Raw genomic sequence first — 21,044 nt, forward strand, 5'->3', positions numbered from 1 at the left:
ATTATTTTTCCCACATCATTGGTCTTCCCAATTAAAATCGAGTATAATAAGACCATTCGCTCTAATGAGATTGTAGTCTCATGTGAGTTAGGCATAAGGATGAATCGGATGAAGTAGAACCATACCTTTGCGAGTGGTGTCAAATATTCTCTTTGACAAGTGTGAATTCCTTGCTGTGACACAGTCCACTTAGAACCTAGAACTGTAAGTTCCTCGAGAATTTCTTGCAAATTTTTCAAGCTCTATATTGCTTATCAAGGAAGAATATTCGTCGTTTTCGAAATCAGGCAATTCAAAGAACTCATTAATAGCGTTTGAAGTTATTGGTACCTTGATTCCGCAAACTGGAACTTCTGTCAACTCGCTTGAGGTTAAATTCGCATAGAATTCGCGCACTAACTCCTCATCCACACTAGGCTTCTTCTCTCAAAACAACTCTCAATTGAGTGTTTCAGCAACCTGACGAATACGCACTATAAAACCAATATAGTTTCTTTCTTTGAATGTGAAACCTTTCTCTGGATGCATCTGTTGATTCTTGAAGATCTTTCGTATCTTGGTTTGGCTTCTTCACAGTGGAACTTGTTTTTTGATTCGTCAATTTGGGCAAATGCATGAGTTGTCTTGTCAGGCATGATTAACCTAATCATAAGATAGTAACAATTATTTTCTCAAAAATTTAATTAATATAAAATATTAATAATTCAATAAAATTAAAAATTAGATAATAAAATTAAAATTTAGGAGAAAAATTGGTCTTACTGTATTTTTTGTAAAAATTAAGAGCTCTTAAGAAAAATAATTTTGAATCAAAAGATGGCAAATTAAAATAGGTTGAGGGGTTTTTGCCTAAGAATGGGTGAAAGGGTGGTGTGCCGCTTGGGTATGCGAGGCAGCAGCGCGCAGTAGGGGATAGATGTGAGCAGCGTGCGGATCGTTGAGCTAGCCTGGTGTGTGTGCGCATGAGGTGCTGTTGATCGATCAACTGGGCAATGCTGTGGTTAGGGAATTGTTAGGAGGTTCCGACACTTAAGGGTTTTGGTGTTTTTGGAGGGAATGGTGTATGAGTGAAAAAAAAAGAATAGATGGGTGGAATTTATAGTGAAAGGAGGAGCTAGAGTAGAATTCTTAAAAATTCTAAGTTCTAATTCTACTCAAAGTAAATAACAATTAATAAGTAATATAATGCATATTAAATTATTATTTGCTATTAATTTATTAAGATAAAAATTTATCGAATAAAATATGATGAAATTAAAACTAATCCTAACTCTAAATAAAGCTGATAATAATTAATATATATTATAATGGATATAATTATATATTAATAATTATCATCTTTTCTTTTTTTATTGAACTAAAAACATTTATTTTAGATGCTTTTTGAAAATATTTACAAAAAGATAGCATCTAACTTTTAATATTTACTAAAAAGAGAAACCAAATTTTTTAAAATAATTCATTTAAGTTCCTAAACTTAATGAAAATTCAAAATTGAGTTGCAACATAAAACTTGGATCAAAATTGACCCTTTTATTTGAAAAACTAAAAATTTATTTTGTCATTTAGGGAATAATTTCTTGGGAAATTATGTTAAAATCAATTCTCAGGAAAGATTGGAGAGATCACAAGCAATCCCGCTTAAGTTCCAATCTCCTAGACAGAATTTATTTAAACATAGTAATCCCGAAAATATACCCTAAATCATTTATTCAAACAAAAGAACAAGAAAAATTAAATATCTGATAAAATGAACGAGATATGATTTTGTTCAATTTTATCTTCCCAGTAATGTTTCAAGCGTTGATCATTAACTCGAAAATTACCTCTCTTACCTTGAAGTTCAACAACTCCGTATGGATAGACTCGATGAATCATAAATGGACTGGACCAACGTGATTTTAACTTACTTGGAAATAACCTTAATCTGGAATTGAATAACAAGACTTGTTGACCTACTTCATATTCTCGAACTCGAATGTGCTTGTCATGCCATTGCTTGAGTCTCTCCTTAAGTAATTTGGCATTCTCGTATGAAGACATTCAGACTTCTTCTAACTCATTAAGTTGAAGCACCCGCTTCTCTTTGGCACTTTAAGATCCAAGTTGAGTCGTTGGAGAGCCCAGTAAGCTTTGTGTTCTAATTCTAAGGGTACATGGCAGGCTTTCCCAAAGACTAACCTATAGGGTGACATCCCTAAAGGTGTCTTGTATGCTGTCCTGTAAACCCATAAAGCATCATCTAGTCTTTTGGACCAATCTCGTCGGTTCGGGAAAACTACCTTCTCAAGTATGCATTTGATCTCTTTGTTTGCCAGTTTAGCTTGCCCATTCATCTGCAGATGGTAAGCTGTAGTGACCTTGTGTTTCACTCCATGTTTATCTAATAACCATTTCAACCACTTGTTCATAAAATGGGACCCGTCATCCCTGATGATGGCTCTTAGGGTTCCAAACCTTGTGAACACATGTTTCTGCAAAAACTTCATTACAACCTTAGCATCGTTTATCGGATATGCCTCTGCCTCAACCCACTTAGACACATAGTCTACTGCTGCTAATATGTACTTGTGACCAAAAGACGGAGGGAAAGGACCGAGAAACTCAATACCCCAAACATCGAATAATTCTACCTCAATGATGTTTGTTCGAGGCATCTCATTTCTGTTGGTGACATTTCCAACCTTTTGACATCGATCACAACTCTTTACGTAAGCATATGCATCTTTGAATAGTGTTGGCCAAAAGAATCCAGCTTGCAATACCTTGGCTGCAGTACGTGTACCTCCGAAGTGTCCCCCACTCAGAGCAATGTGACAATGGTATAAAATCTTATGTACTTCATCTTCTACCACGCATCTCCTAATCATTTGATTTGTACACTTTTTAAACAAATACGGTTCTTCCCAGAAATAGTACTTCGCATCGTGAAGAAACTTTTTCTTTTGATGATACGTCTTATCAATCGGCATCAAACCACAAGCTAAAAAGTTAGCAATACCAGCAAACCAAGAGGTATTATGGACATGATTTACCTTCAGTATGTGTTCATCTGGAAACGTTTCTCGAATTAGTGTAAGAGGAGAGTTTCCTTCTTACGGCTCCAATCTAGACAAATGGTCTGCTACTTGGTTTTCCACTCCCTTTTGATCATGAATTTCTAGATCGAACTTTTGAAGTAGAAGTACCCATCGGATCAGTCTCGACTTAGCGTCTTTCTTGGCAAGTAAATACTTAATTGTCGAGTGGTCCATATAAACAGTCAATTTAGTACCTACAAGATAAGATCGAAACTTGTCAAAAGCAAACACACTAGCAAGTAACGCTTCTTCTATTACCGTGTAATTCAGTTGAGCTCTTGTCAGAGTCCGACTCGCATAGTAGATGAGATGAAAGCCTTTGTTCCTTCGCTGACCCATGACAGCTCCGATCGCAAAGTCACTTGCATCACACATCAATTCAAATGGCAAATCTCAGTCTGGTGTGACTATTAAGGGTGCCGAGACTAACTAACTCTTCAAACTGTTGAAAGTTGTAACACCCCCTTACCCAAGATCGTTGCCGGAGTCTAGCATGAAGCGTTATCTGACTTAACTTCCTAGTTCGGGGCATAAAAATTTGCTTTTAAAGTTAATTCACTCACATTCAATCAATATGTCCCTAAAAAGGACCCTCAAGACCCTAAAACATACAATGGAAACGGTTCGGGTCCAAACCGAGAACATTAAAAATTTTCTGAATACTTAAACAAGTCAAAATAATTTATTTCACTATTCACAATAGAACTGTCCACCCACTTAACAGTCACTAATTTAATTATAACTCAAGTTACAAAACTTGAAATCTAGATTTGTAAATTTTCTCTAAAACTAGACTCATATATCTTCTTACCATAAAATTTTCAGAATTTTTGGTATAGCCAATTAGTACAGTTTATTCTTTTAAAATCTCTCCTATTTCACTGTTTGATAGTTCCAACCCCTCTCTACTAAAAATCAATTATCTCACTGTACAGACTTTATATGATGCTTTTGCTTGTTTTTATTGAAAATAGGCTCACTAAGGAATCTAGATATATAAATTATATAACTCACAATTCTTTCTATACAACTTTTAATGATTTTGTAAAGTCAGAACAGGGGACTTCAAAAACCATTCTGACCCTGTCTCACTAAAATTCAAATATTACAAAATATAAAATTCCTTTGCCTACACCATTTCTTTCATGTGAAAATAAACTTGGTAAGCTTTAATTTTATATCTTATTCACTCTTTAATTCCATTTCTACTATTCTTGGTGATTTTTCAAAATCATGTCAATGCTACTGTCCAAAAACAGCTCCATTGCAATTTTTTACTCTTTTATAATTTTTTTGTATTCACTATCATTTAGGCATACATAACACTAAAAAATATTCTTAAATAGTCATTTCAATAGCTATTCATTAGCCATATCATAAGAACACACACAAAATGACTAAGTCCCTATACATGCCATAACTTAAAACGTTTCGAATCACAAAATATCGAGATGGTCTGTTGATAGTGTAAAATGAACTCCGACATCTTTACGATCCCTGAATTGGCTTGGTTATACTATAATAAAGAAGGAAAATAAAAAGGGTAAGCATAAAGCTTAGTAAGTTTACAAACAAATAAATAACAACATTTATCATAAATAATTATACTCATAAATTATTATCAAGTATAATGGTCTTTACTTCTTCTTTACTTATTCACTTACTTGTTTACTTACTTGCTTACTTAAATAACTCATGATTATAACTTACTCCTCCCTTGCTGAAATTTTTTTCTCAACTGATAACTAAAATATTCTTAACCCTTATAACTCACCTGAATCTATTTATTATGCTTTTACCTGAACTTTTATGTAACATAGTCCATTTACTAGCCCGTTGAACCACTTGGAATATTAAGGATACTCGGGTCTCCTGTCTGATAATAACATGCCAAAGCCATGTCCCAAACATGGTCTTACATGGGATGTTTCTTGTACTACAAATGTCAAATCCCAGATATGGTCTTACACATGAGTTCTCATATCGGTGCCCATGCCATGTCCCAGACATGGTCTTATGGGGGACCTCTTATCTCGGTGCCAACGCCATGTCCCAGACATGGTCTTACGTGGGACCTCTCATAACCTCAATAATGTCAATGCCATTCCCAGACATGGTCTTACATGGGATCTCATTCCCCTAATGTCATAACATTTGTATCCGATACATTCCTAATTTTTCAACAGGATTTTTTAACACTAATTCTCTCTCATCTCATACTTGAGTCAACATTGAATAATTTCATAAAATAAATACATAATTTCTATATAATAACAACATTAATAATAATTATTGAAATATTGCATTTATTTACCGTAAACTTACCTCGGTACAAAATACAATCAAATTTAGTAACTTAGTCATCACCCTTTTTCTTTCCCCGATCTAACTCCAAGTTTCGTTCCTCTCGATCTATAATAGAAAATTTAGCTTATTTAATACTCACATTGTGACACCCCTAAAGTGACCCTAGTCGGAAAGCGGTCTCGGGACCGCTAGACCGAGTCACCAAATTATTTGAATGTGATAATTATTGCCTAAAATATGTGAATATAAATGTGTGAAAGTTTTAAGCTTCGATTTAGTTAATTGCATGTGAATTTAGTTGATAGGACTTATGTGAGAAAATTTAGAAATGTGCTAGGCAAATGCAAGTGGCCTAATAGTGCATGTAATCAAAGGGGTGGACTTGCATGTCAATTTCCCCCCATTTAAGTACTAGTGGCCGGCCATGACAAGGGATGATGGGCAAAACATGTCATGAAACATGTTGTGTTAATGGAAAAATAAAATAAGAAGCATGGGCAAAACATGTCATGAAACATGTTGTGTTAATGGAAGAATAAAATAAGAAGCATGGGCAATAAACTAATAAGAAATTGAAGGAAGAAAACAAAGAGAAAAAAATGTGTTCATCATTCTCATGCATGACCAAAAAAAAAGAAAAAAAAAGAAGAGAAAAGCTCTCATGTTGTTCTTGGCCGAATAGGAGAAAGAAAAAGAAGGAAAAAGAGCTTTGAGGAAATCGGCTATGGTGGTTTGATAGACTAAGGTATGTTTGATGATGTTCCATGAGATGCATGCATGTTTTAGTAGTTAGCTTGAGTTCTAAATAGCCCATGGTTCAAATCTTTACTATGTCATGGAGATGATATTCGGCCAAGGTGGATTGGTGTTGATATCATTTGCATGCTAAAAGGTGGCCATATGACCTATCAAACTCCTTGTCATATTCGGCCATAAGCTAGCAAAATGAGACTTTAATGAGTTAAATTTGTTTGAATTAAGCTCAAGAGCAAAGGGGAACTAAATCCGATAAAGGGAAGGAAAAAGTGGTCGAATAGCCGCCGAAATCGTTCGACAACATCCGAGGTAAGTTTTAAGTGATTAAACGTTGAGTAAATTCAATCATAATAGGACATAATGAGTTGATTTAATAAGATATGATGTGGCCATGATATGTCTTAAACTCAAATGGTAAGTTCATATGTGTTTGGACTTGGAAATTTAAGAGCAAATTGTAATAATTTGCTTTGGACAGCAGCAGTAACGTGATTTTAGAAAATCACTATAAATTGTTGGTGTGGAATTATAGGATGAATAAAATATGTAATCAAGGCTTAATTAGTCTAGTTTCTTATAAAAGAGACCTTGTGAGCAAAGAAATTTCCTATAAAGAGATATTTAAAGTTGAGTGAGACGGTGTCAGAATGACTCCGAAATTCCCTGTTCTGTTTTTAGAAAATCATTATAAATTGTAAAAAAATGGTTATAATATAAAATTTATATGCTTAGACTCCTTAATGAGTCTAGTTTCAAATCAAATCAAATACAACACATTTTGAATTCTGTAAAATGAGAAATTTGATTCGTAGTGAAGAGTGGTCAGATTAGTCAAACAGTGAAACAGGGGAAACTTTAAGAAAAATCTGGTATTGATTGGCCAAACCTAAAATTATGGAAATTTTATGGATGGAAGATATACGAGTCTATATTCAGGAAAAATTAACGGCAAGTGATTTTGAGTTTTGTAGCTCCGGTTATAAATAATTTAATGACCATTGCTCAGGAAAACAGCTCGTAGTGAATATGTGATTTTGTTGTAAACATGGATAAAACTTGTTTTAGTTGCTCATAAGCTATTTATTAAACCCATACTTGAATTCTAAATCGTGATATTGTAAGCTTATGAGTATTCGAATATGAAATGATAGTATGGCGTAAAATTGAATTATTCATTGGAAAGTGATGGATGTAGATTCGGCCAAGACCAAGTCTGTACATGATAGTATATGTGGTATGTGAAGTATATTTGAATAAATGTGAAAGTGTATATATGTGATAAGGCCTAATGGCCAATGTGGTGAATGTGAAAGTGTATATATATGTGATAAGGCCTAATGGCCAATGTGATGAATGTGAAAGTGTATATATATGTGATAAGGCCTAATGACCAATGTGATGAATGTCAAAGTGTATATATATGTGATAAGGCCTAATGGCCGATGTGATGAATGTGAAAGTGTATATATATGTGATAAGGCCTAATGGCCGATGTGATGAATGTGAAAGTGTATATATGTGATAAGGCCGAATGGCCAATGTGATGAATGTGCAAGTGTATATATATGTGATAAGGCCGAATGGCCAATGTGATGAATGTGAACATGTGTATGTGTGATAAGGCCGAATGGCCAATGTGATGAATGTGAACATGCATATATGAGATAAGGCCGAATGGCCAATGTGATGAATGTGAAAGTGTATATATGTGATAAGGCCGAATGGCCAATGTGATGGATGTGGAAGTGTATAAATGTGATAAGTCCCGAAGGGCAATTGTGTCAGTACTATATCTGGGTTTAAACCCCGCAGGCTTTATGCAAGAATATTATCCTGATTAATGTCCGTAGGCTTCGTGCTCGTACTATATCCGAGCTTTAAAGACCCGACGGCTAAATGCTAGGATTCAAGTAAGACTTTGATATTGAGTATCTGCATTAAGTTACCATCAAATAAGTATTATGTATTCAAGATGTTCAGGTACGTATTACTTACTCATCGGTGGAGTGATTTCGAGGTGAATTATCAGTATCAAAGAGGTAGGTAAATGTGATTAATATTATAACTCCAAATGTGAGAATGATCTAATTGGTAATGGTATGTTTGTCTAATAAAGTATGCGATGAAATATTCTTATGTATTAGTGCATATTCTGCCCAAAAGCCTTATGATCTGAGTATGGGTTGGGTTGAGCTAGATGTGCCAGTACAAGGTAAGGATTATGATTTGTAAGCTTACATATATGTGATAAGGAATATGTTGGTTCTTTATGTGCCTATGGTAATTTAGTACTTGTCATGTTGAAATACTTAAAAGTATGGATGTGATTATGAACAAGTGGAAAGGATTATTGAAAGTTGAAAATCGATGAAGAATGTGCTTTGGAAATATTTGACCATCTAGGTCATTATTATTCGAAAGTATATATGTGGCAGCCAAGTGTTGCGTTTAATGATATTATAGATCGAGATGAAGCTCTAGATTAACTTCATCGAACAGTTGAAATGAATGACCAATGATAGTGATTGAGAACACTTTGTTTTGCTTAAAACTTACTAAGCATTAAATGCTTACTCCGTTCTTTGAATCTCTGTTTTATAGATTTTGGTTCGTCAGCTATCGGACTCGGGATTATTGAAGTCGAAGTCGCCCACACTATCAAAACCCTTTTGGTACACTTTTGGTTGAACTCTGAAAATGGCATGTATAGGACTACCCTTTTGTTGTTGGTCATGTACCCTTCGGTTTTGTATAATTTTGGATAGCCATGCGAAAATGGCTTATATATGTTTGAGCATAATGTTATAATCATTTGGTATGGATATGGTTATCGAGAGGTGTGGATATGCTTAACAAGGATTGGCCATGGGAATGGTTAATCATTATCATAATTTGTGCTATTTATGCTAAAAGGGCTAGTTGAATCATGGAAACTATGAAATAGGTAAAGTCTACCTTAAAGGCAGATGCTAACAGCAGCAGTGATGTAGATTTGGAAAGTCACTAAAAATAGTAGGAATGGAATTAAATAGTGAATAAATTATTTAAATGAACCTTGATGAATCCACTTTCATATGGAAGAAACGAAACGGTCATATGAGTGGTATGTTAAGAGATAATTAGGTTTTCGTGAAACAGGTCCAGAATAGTTTCTGGATTCCCTGTTCCGACTTTGGAAATTCATTATAAACTAAAAAGAGATAATTAGGAGTCATGCCATATATGTATAGATTCCTCTCTGAGTCTAGTTTCTATAGAAACAAACGGCATCAGTATTGAAACCCTGTACAGGGAGATATCCAAATTGTAATGCATGAAGGTTAGTGTAGTCGCAGCCTGTAATAGGGGAGACTTTAACTAATAAACTGTACTAATTGGCCCAACCAAAAATTCTAGAAAACAATATGTAGATGGACATATGAGTCTAGTTTCAGGGAAAAATCACGAAACTGATTTTAGAGTTGTGAAACTCAAGATATGATTTTTAAGGTGACAGCGACACAGTTAGCCAACTGTCTGGAAATTTTTAAAATGGACTGCGATAGTAAGCGAATTTAGTCTGTGAACCCCTCGTGTCCGACTCCGGCAACGGTCACGGGTACGGGGCGTTACACACATTCACCAAAACAGTCCTTGACTCGAACTTTGGAAAAATTATGATTTTGCCCCTAAACTTTTATATATTTACAGTTTTTCCCCGAAGCTCGGAAATTAAAATTCATCCCTTATTTTTATGTTTTATGACATGCTGAACATCTTTCCCTTCTATGGAAACATCAAATTCCCACTCTCATTTACTTATGAACATTAGGTATTCTTACCGATTATGTCGTTTTACTCGTTTTCACTTAAAATCACCTAGCAAAAGTTATTTAACATTATTTCAAGCTTCATATTCTACCATAATGCATCAAAATAAACACATTTCATTTACGAGTATTTTTTCAAATATGAACCCTTACATGAATTAATGGTAGAATAAGCTAAACCGAGCTACGAGGACTCTAAAAACGTAAAAAACATTAAAAGCGGGGCTTGGATGTACTTACAATCAAGCTTGAAAGTGGCCAAAACCCTAGCTATGGAGAACTTGTAAGTTTCGGCTATGGTGGAAGAAATATGAGCACATTTTGGCTTTATTTTCCTTTTTAATTCATTTAATTACCAATTTACCAAAATGCTCCTAACTTAAAAATATCCTATCTCAGTTTTCTCATGTCCATTTTTGTCCATAATTTAACCAATGGTCTAATTAGCATTTAAGGACCTCCAATTTAAAATTTCATAACAATTGGACACCTCTAGCTTCTAGAACTCAAGTTTTGTAGTTTTACAATTTAGTCTTTTTGACTAAATTGAGTGCCCAAACGTCAAAATTTTTGAACGAAATTTTCACGAAATCATTCCGTGAAATTTTAGACTATAAAAATATAATAAAATAATTTTTTTCTCATTGAATTTGTGGTCCCAAAACCACTGTTTCGACTAGGCCTTATTTCGAGATGTTACATTTCTCCCCCCTTTAGGGATTTTCGTCCCCAAAAATTTTACCTGTGAAGAGATTTGGGTACTATTTTCGCATAGCCTCTTCGGGCTCCCATGTAGAGCCTCGTCTACCCCATGCCTATTCCATATTACTTTCACAAGTGCAATACTTTTGTTCCTTAGTTGCTTGGCCTCTCGAGCTAAAATCTTTATAGGTTCTTCACCGTAAGTCATGTTTGGCTGAATCTCAACCTCTATTTGAGAAATCACATGTGATGGATCTAAACGATAATGGCATAACATAGACACATGGAACACATCATGAATCTTCTCTAACTCAGTCGGCAAGCTAATCGATATGCTAAGGGCCCAATTCTTTCTGTCACCTCGAACGGTCCAATAAAACGTGGACTTAGTTTGCCTTTCTTGCCAAATCTGAGAATTTTCCTCCACGGGGATAATTTTAAAAATACCCTGTCACCAACCTGAAATTCAATCTCTTTTCTTTTCAAATCTGCATAGGATTTTTGTCTATCTGAAGCTGCTTTCAAGCAATCTGTAATGACTTTTACTTTCTCTTCTGTTTCTTTGACTAGATCCACCCCGTAAATCTAATTTTCCTTAAGCTCTGTCCAATACAAAGGCGTACGAAACTTAAATTCATACAAAGCTTCATAAGGTGCCATCTTCAAACTCGACTGATAACTATTATTATAGGCAAACTCTACCAACGACAAATATTTCTCCCAACTACCTTGAAATTCTAAAACACAACATCTGAGCATATCCTCTAGTATTTGAATAACTCTCTCTGACTAATCATCGGTCTGAGGATGGAAAGTTGTACTAAACCTCAACTTTGTGCCCAAAGCTTCTTGTGATTTCTTCCAAAACCACGAAGTAAATCTCGGATCTCTATCTGAGATAATCGATAACGGTACTCCATGTAGTCTGACTATCTCTGAAATATACAACTCGGCCAACTTGTCAAGTGAATAATCCATACAAACTGGGATAAAATGAGCCGACTTTGTTAGCTTATCAATCACAACCCATACTGCATCTTTCTTTCTCGGTGTCAACGGCAATCCTGTCACAAAATCTATGGTAACTCAGTCCCATTTCCACTTAGGAACTAACACAGGCTGCAATAAACCTAAAGGTACCTGATGTTCGGCCTTTACCTACTGACAAACCAAGCATCTAGAAACAAATTCTGAAATATCTCTTTTCATTCCTGCCCACCAGTACACTTTCTTCAAATCATTATACATCTTTGTACTACTTGGGTGAATAGACAAAGAACTGCTATGTGCTTCCTGTAAGATCTTTCGAATAAGCTCATCATTCTTCGGTACACATATCCAATTTTTGAACATCAAAAAACCATCAGAACCGATCTGAAAATCAGACTCAACACCTGACTCGCACTGAGCTCTTTTAGCTTGTAACTCACTGTCATCTTTCTAAGCTTTACAGATTTCTTCAAGAAATATCAGTTTAGCTCTCAACTCAGCTAAAATAAAACCGTCATCTGATAAAGCCAAAATAGTATTCAAAGCTCTCAATGTAAATAAAGACTTTCTACTCAAGGCATTAGGAACAACGTTTGCCTTACCCGGGTGATAATCAATCACTAGCTCATAATCTTTAATCCACTCTAGCCATCTTCTTTGCCTCAAATTCAAATCTTTCTGAGTCATCAAGTATTTCAAACTTTTATGGTCAGTGAATATTCGACATTTCTCACCATACAAGTGATGTTTCCAGATCTTCAACGCAAATACAATGGCAGCTAACTCTAAATCGTGCGTCGGGTAATTTTTCTCATGTGGCTTTAACTGTCTAGAAGCATATGCTATTACTTTACCTTCCTGCATAAGTACACAACCCAATCCATTCAAGGATGCATCACTGTAAATCAAAAATTCTTTACCCGATTCTGGCTGTACTAAAGCAGGAGTTTCAGTCAACAATGCCTTTAACTTGTCAAAACTCTGCTGACACTTCTCAGTCTATTCAAACTTGACATCTTTCACCTTCTCAACGGGGTAGCTATCATGGAAAATCCCTCTACAAATCGTCTGTAATAACCAGCTAATCCAAGAAAACTTCTAACCTCTGACACATTTCTGGGTGGTTTCCACTCAACAATTGCTAAAATTTTACTCGGATCAACTTTAATACCATCACCTGAGACAATGTGTCCAAGGATTCCAACTTTTCGAAGCCAGAACTCACTTTTGCTAAACTTGGCATACAACTGATTATCTCTCAAAATCTGTAAAATTATTTTCAAATGTTCGGCATGTTCAATCTCATTAGGAGAGTAGATCAGAATATCATCAATAAACACAACGACAAACTTGTCCAAGTACGGTCGAAAGATTTGGTTCATTAAATCCATCAATACGGCAGGAGCATTAGTCAAGCCAAATGGCACCACAAGAAACTCATAGTGACCATACCTAGTCCGGAAAGCAGTCTTCGGAACATCTGACTCTTTAACCCGCAACTGATAGTAACTGGATCTCAAATCTATCTTGGAGAACACAGTGGCTCCCTTCAATTGGTCAAACAGACCATCAATTCTAGGTAGTGGATATTTATTCTTTATTGTTACTTTGTTAAGCTGTCGATAATCTATACACAACCTCATCGAACCGTCTTTCTTTTTCACAAAAAGTACTGGTGCGCCCTACGGAGAACAACTATGCCTTGCAAAACCTTTATCAGTTAATTCCTACAACTGAGCTTTCAATTCTTTCAATTCTAATGGGGCCATTCTATAAGGAGTAATAGAAATGGGAGTGGTACCTAGAACCAACTCAATACCAAACTCAACTTCTCTAATAGGAGGCAAACCTGGCAATTCCTCCAGAAACACATCGGAAAAATTACAAACTACTGGCACTGATTCAGTTTTCAACTCTGGATCTTTAGTATTCAATACAAAAGCAAGATAAGCTTCATACATTTTTCTCAAACATTTCTGAGCTGACATAACAGAAATCATGGCAAAAGAACTATCTGACTCATCTGAATTAACCCAGATAATATCACCATTTTTTCATTTCAATTCAATATATTTCTTTCCACAATTCACTATCACATCAAACTCATCAAATGGCAATAGCATAAGATCGGCCAGAAAACAGTGACCTCTAATCATCAAAGGGCAATTTTTACATACTTTGTCTACTAACACATACTAGCCTAATGGATTTGATACTTTAACCACAAATTCAGTAGATTCTATAGGCATGTTCATACTAGGCATCAATCTCATGCAAACATAGGAATGGGTTGAACCTGGATCAATCAAAACAATAACACTAGTATCATAGAGAGAAAATGTACCCGTAATCACATTGGGGGAAGATGCCTCTCCGCGAGCGCGAATAGCATAAGTCTTTGCGGGTGCTCTAACATCTGATCTAGTTGCTGAGTCTCTGGATGTACCTCTGTTACTTGCTCCAACTCCCAAATTCCTCTGTGGTCTACCTCTTGTGGGAGCATTTCCCAATCTTGTACTTGATATTACTTCTCTTTTAATTGTTTTGGCACAATCCCAAATAAAATGATCTAGTGCACCACATCTAAAACAAGAATTTTCATTTGCTCGGCACTCACCAAGATGACGTCTACCACATTAAGCACACTCTCGGCTAGGATACTCGGCTGAAAAATTCGATCTAATAGAGAACTCTCTAGGCCTCTTGGATGTAGACTGAAATGATCTGCTCATCTGCCTTTTCTTCCTGTCTTGAACCTCAATTTCAGCTTTGCCATTTTCTTTTTCTTTTAACAACTCCTCTGCCTTACAGGCTCTTTCAACTAGAATAACAAACTCTTTTATCTCTAAAACACCAACTGACAGTCGGATATCATCATTGAGCCCATCTTAAATCTTTTGCACATGATAGCCTCTGTAGACACACATTCTCGAGCATACTTGCCGAGTCTGACAAATTCACGTTCATACTCAGTTACAGTCATCTTACCCTACTTTAACTCAAGGAACTCTTTTCTCTTCTGGTCGATAAATCTCTGACTGATATACTTTTTACGAAACTTCTCCTAAAAAATCCCAAGTAACTCTCTCGCTCGGTACAACTGACACAAGAGTCTTCCACCAATGATAGGCCGAATCTTTAAGGAGTGAGACAACACATTTCATGCATTCCTTTGGTGTACAGAATAACTCATCAAAGACTCTGATAGTATTCTCGAGCCAAAATTCTGCTCTCTCTGCATCATCATATTTAGTAGCCTGAAACTCTTCAGCCCCTTGTTTTTTGATCTAATCAACTAGTGGCCTTTCTCTTATAACTGTACCTGTGACTGGGAAAGCTACATGGGAAATCTGAGAATCATGAGGGGGTGGAGGTTTAATAGCCAAATTCGTACGAATGAACTCAACAAACCATTCATTCATAGCTTGAAAAAAGGCTTCTCGAGCCCCTCCTCCCTAACTAACTGTAACGGGCATTTCACTACTATCTGGTGGCACCGTCCCTTCTGCGGGAGTGGGCACTTTACTTTCTACATCATCTGCACCAGCTCGCTCGGGATCCATAACTATAAAAGAAAAACATTTTAAAATCATTAGGAGTCATCACACTATCAAAATACAAGTATGGCATGTATAGCTAGACCTTTATTCATACTAAATATTCTGAGAACCAACTAAACTCCCGCTCTAATACCAACAAATGTAACACCCCTTACCCGAGATCGTTACCGAAGTCGAGCACGAGGCGTTATCTGACTTAACTTACTAGTTCGAGGCATAAAAATTATACTCATAAATTATCATCAGGTATCATGGTCTTTACTTCTTCTTTACTTACTCATGATTATAACTTACTCCTCCATTGTTGAAATTTCTTTCTCAACTGATAACTAAAATATTCTTAACCCTTATAACTCACCTGAATCTATTTATTATGCTTTTACCTGAACTTTCATGTAACATAGTCCATTTACTAGCCCGTTGAACCACTTGGAATATTAAGGATACTCGGGTCTCCTGTCTGATAATAACATGCCAAAGCCATGTCCCAGACATGGTCTTACATGGGATGTTTCTTGTACTACAAATGTCAAATCCCAGATATGGTCTTACACATGAGTTCTCATATCGGTGCCCATGCCATGTCCCAGACATGGTCTTATGGGGGACCTCTTATATCGGTGCCAACGCCATGTCCCAGACATGGTCTTACGTGGGACCTCTCATAACCTCAATAATGTCAATGCCATGTCCCAGACATGGTCTTACATGGGATCTCATTCCCCTAATGTCATAACATTTGTATCCGATACATTCCTAATTTTTCACAGGATTTTTTAACACTAATTCTCTCTCATCTGATACTTGAGTCAACATTGAATAATTTCATAAAATAAATACATAATTGCCATAAAATAACAACATTAATAATAATTATTGAAATATTGCATTTATTTACCGTAAACTTACCTCGGTACAAAATACGATCAAATCTAGCAACTTAGTCCTCAACCTTTTTCTTTCCCCGGTCTAACTCTGGATTCTGTTCCTCTTGATCTATAATAGAAAATTTAACTTATTTAATACTCACATTCATCAAAACAATCATTGACTCAAACTTTGGAAAAATTATGATTTTACCCCTAAAATTTTACATATTTACACTTTTGCCCCAAAGCTCGGAAATTAAATTTCATCCTTTATTTTGGTGTTTTATGGTGGAATATGAAGCTTGAAATAATATTAAACAACTTTTTCTAGGTGATTTTAAGTGAAAACAAGTAAAACGACATAATCAATAAAAATACCTAATGTTATAAGTAAATTTCACCTATGAGTATTTTTCCAAATATGAACCCTAACATGAATTAATGGTAGAATAAGCTAAACTGAGCTACAAGGACTCCAAAAATGTAAAAAAAAAATTTAAAAACGGGGCTTGGATGTACTTACAATCAAGCTTAAAAGTGGCGAAAACCCTAGCTATGGAGAACTTGTAAGTTTCGACTATGGTGGAAGATATATGACCACATTTTGGCTTTCTTTTCCTTTTTAATTCATTTAATTACCAATTTACCAAAATACCCCTAACTTGAAAATATCCTATTTCACTTTTCTCATGTCCATTTTTGTCCACAATTTAACCAATGGTCAAATTAGCATTTAAGGACTCCAATTTAAAATTTCATAACAATTGGACACCTATAGCTTCTAGAACTCAAGTTTTACAGTTTTTACAATTTAGTCCTTTTAACTAAATTGAGTGCCCAAACGTCAAAATTTTTGAACGAAATTTTCACAAAATCATTCCTTGAAATTCTAGACCATAAAAATATAACAAAAATAATTTTTTTCTCGTCGGATTTGTGGTCCTGAAACCACTGTTTCGACTAGGCCCTATTTCGGGATGTTACAAAAGCTCTTAAGCACTCCTCAACAAATTTAAACGTCGCGTCCTTCTCCAATAATTTGCGTAAGGGTTTAGAAACTTTGGAGAAGTCCTTGATGAATCTTCGATAAAAATCAGCGTGGCCTAAAAAGCTCCTAACACCCTTTACAGATATTGGAAATGGGAGTTTCTCAATAACATCTACCTTTGCTTTATCTATCTCGATTTCATGTCTTGTTATCCGATGCCCTAGAACAATACCTTCTCGTACTATGAAATGACACTTTTCCTAATTACGTACAAGGTTTGTTTCTTCACACCGCCTTAGTACCTTGGCTAGATTGGCTAGGCAATCATCATATGTATCTCCGAATACTAAAAAATCATCCATAAAAACTTCCAAATATTTATCAACCATTTTAGTAAAAATAGAAATCAAACATCTTTGAAATGTAGCAGGTGCATTACATAAACCAAATGGCATATGCCTAAATGCAAATGTACCGTACGGGCAAGTGAATGTTGTCTTGTGTTGATCTTCTAGTGCTACTGTAATCTGATTATACCCCGGGTATCCATCGAGAAAACAGTAATAGTCTCGCCCTGCAAGTCTATTCAGCATTTGGTCCAAAAATGACAAAGGAAAATGATCTTTCCTAGTTGCCTTGTTCAGCTTCCGGTAATCGATGCAAATTCTCCATCCCGTAATCGTTCTAGTCGGAATCAACTCATTATTCTCATTTTCAATGATCGTGATACCTCATTTCTTTGGCACGTTCTGGACCAGACTTATCCATGAACTATCTGAGATGGGGTAAATTATACCCGCACCTAACCACTTGATGATTTCTTTCTTGACTACGTCCTTCATGATGGGGTTTAGTATTCGTTGTCCATCAATCATCCCTTTTTCGCCATCTTCTATTATAATATTGTGCATGCATACAAATGGACTAATTCTATGAATATCTGTTATGGTCCATCCGATAACCTTCTTGAATTGTTTCAACACCAGGATGAGTTTCTCTTCTTGCTCAGTAGTTAATTTTGCTGAAATAATCACAGACAGAGTAAAAGAGTTACCTAAATAAACATATTTCAAATGTGAGGGAAGTACATTCAGTTCCAATTTAGGTGGCTCCTCGATTGACGCTTTTGGTTGGGTATAATCCTTTTTCTCTAACTCTAAAGATTCAAAGCGGGATTGCAGATTAAATCCCCTTTGATTAGCTTCTAACAAAGCTAAGTATTCATCCTCATCTTCTTCATTTGGAGGATCTGATGTCAAAATTTGTTCCAATGGGTCCTCTACAATTGAGTTCCTTCTCCACGATTAAATCCTCTAAATCAGATACTGCAGAACAATCATCAATTGTGTCAGGAAATCACGTGGACTTAAGAACGTTAAATGTTACTTGATCATCCTGAACACACATAGTAAGCTCGCCCTTCTGCACATCAATAAGGGTTTCTAGTTTCTAAGAATGGTCTTTGATTGGTACCTCTTTGTCTGCTTTAAAGTCTAGAATCACAAAGTCAGCATGAAAGATAAAATTGTCTACACGTACCAATACGTCCTCGATTTTTCCTTCTGGATGTGCTAAGGATCCATCTGCTAATTGAAGTGTAACCGTACTAGGTCTAACTTCACTTATCCCCAACTTCCAAAATATTGACATAAGCATCAAGTTGATACTCGCACCCAAGTCACATAGTGCCTTACCACAATATGTTGCTCCAATATTGCAAGGTATGGTAAAACATCCAGAATCCTTCAATTTTGGGCGTAGTTTGTCTTGAAGATATGCATTGCATTCCCTCGTTAGGGCTACCGTCTCAAATTCTCCAAACCTTTTAGACAGAATATCCTTCATGAATTTGACATAGTTCGGCATTTGTTCAAGTGCTTTAACCAACGGGATGTTGATATGAAGTTGCTTGAGTACGTCTAGGAACTTCTTGAATTAAATTTCCTACTTCTGCTTCTGAAGTCTTTGAGGGTAGGGTGGTGGAGGTTTCTTTATTGGAATTGGTTGATTCATTTTCTGTGGCAATTCTGTATCTAACGAAGTTATTAGTTGATCAGAATTAGCTGGTTCAGAAGTTACCTTGTCGGATTTTGTAGATTCAATTTCCAGTGAAATTGGAATTTCAACACTCGGTTGAACTTCCTCTAAGTCTTGAGCGTCAGCTGGCTCCTTCTCAACTTCGACGGAATTCGGCTCTAAAGTCTTTCCACTCCTCAATGTTAACGCTTTACAATGCTCCTTCCCTGGATTCCTCGAATTTTTTGTATCACTAGGTAAAGCACCTTGTGGTCGATTTCTAAGTTCAGTTGCAAGCTGGCCCACTTGATTCTCCAAATTCCTTAGAGAGGCATCATTTTTTGCCATGTATGCCTTCATTAGATTCTCTAGGCTATTGGATGGTTCAGCTGTGGTTGGTTTTTGAGCTTGTTAGGAAAAACTAAGTGGCTGGGTCGATCTAGGCTGGACATAATTGTTACTAGTTCCTGCCCCTTGGTTACTCTAGGAAAAATTCGGGTGGTTTCACCATGATGGGTTATAGAAATCGGATTGTAGCCCTTGCCTTCCTCGATTTTTGTTCTGGTTACCCATGTAATACACAGATTTTGGGTTCGATGGACATTCTTCAAACAAATGTCCTTCCCCACAATAAACACTGACTACATTTTGAAATTGATTCAGTGGCTATGCTGCAAAACTATTACACCCATTAGTAGTAAGATTTTTTAACATTGAGGATATTGATGATACTTGAGATGCAAGTGAAGTAAGAGCATCTACTTCATGTATTCAACGACTCTTCTTCCTGACGCTACTTGATTGGTTGGCCATTGATAATTGTTGCTATCAATCCTCTCAATGATTTCATAAGCCTAATTATAAGACTTAGAAATGAGAGCACCATTAGTAGAAGCGTCCACTACCATCCTCGTGTGAGCATTGAAACCATTATAAAATGTCTCAAGTTGTATGCAATGTGGGATTCGTGATGAGGGCACTTCTGTAATAATTCTTTATACCTTTCCCATGCCTCATACAATGAATCATCATCCATTTGTTAGAAAGTAGTGATCTCATTCCTCAACTTAGCATTCTTGCTAGGCGAGAAATACTTCATAAGGAATTTTTCTGCTAACTCTTGCTATGTTGAAATTGAGTTTGGTGGTAATGAGTTCAACCAAGCTCGAGTTCTGTCCCTTAGTGAATATGGGAGCAGCTTCAATCGTAATGCATTTTCGGGTACTCTGGCTAACTTGAAAGAATCGTTCACCTCCATAAACAGTCTTAAGTGTAGGTAAGGATCTTCGGTAGGCATTCCACTAAATTGGCCCACTGTCTGAAGCATCTAGAACATGGCTGGCTTCAACTCGAACTGTTGTGCCTCAATTTTGGGTCTCCTAATACCCGAATTAAGATCATGAAATACTGGCATGGCATACTGTCTCAAAGCTCTATCCCTATCATCAACAATAAGGATAGGATTTTGAGCAAGGTTTGCTCCATTTCCTTGATTCGGATTTTGGAAGTTCATCTCTTTAGCCCTTCTCTAACTTGCTTGTCTCTTTCACTGTCGAAAAGTTCGTTCAATCTCGAGGTCTACAAGGAGTAAATCGATAATTCGGTCAATAATCATAAACACCTGAAATAATCACAGAAAAATTAACTAAGTTAAAATTTGAACAGAAAAATAAACCAAAATGCAAAACTAATAACTTCACAAATAATGACTTTTTTAAAGCACAATTCCCGGCAACGACGCAAAAAACTTGGAACGACGGAAATGTGCAAGTGTACACAATCGCAACAAGTAATAAAGTGACAAGTAAATGTCGAGTTATCATACCCAGAGGGACTATGAAAAGAATTATTTATGAATGCTATTTAAAACACTTTGGTGAAGAAAAATATTTTGTTTGAAGAGGGTGATTAAAAACTAAGATTTTAACCTAAGTAAACTAAATAAATAAATCTCAAATGCTCGATTT

The 21,044-nt window shown here is 35.9% G+C and overlaps 1 non-coding gene across 1 annotated transcript; it reads left to right on the top strand.

Annotated features, from left to right (window-relative positions):
* The first annotated feature begins 20,039 nt into the window (after positions 1-20,039).
* LOC121219771 (small nucleolar RNA R71) lies at positions 20,040-20,146 on the top strand. The gene has a single exon (XR_005916662.1). It is a non-coding gene; the product is annotated as a small nucleolar RNA R71 (small nucleolar RNA).
* Positions 20,147-21,044: the final 898 nt, after the last annotated feature.

This window comes from Gossypium hirsutum, chromosome D07 (assembly GCF_007990345.1).
Source record: "Gossypium hirsutum isolate 1008001.06 chromosome D07, Gossypium_hirsutum_v2.1, whole genome shotgun sequence".
Lineage (NCBI taxonomy): Eukaryota > Viridiplantae > Streptophyta > Magnoliopsida > Malvales > Malvaceae > Gossypium > Gossypium hirsutum.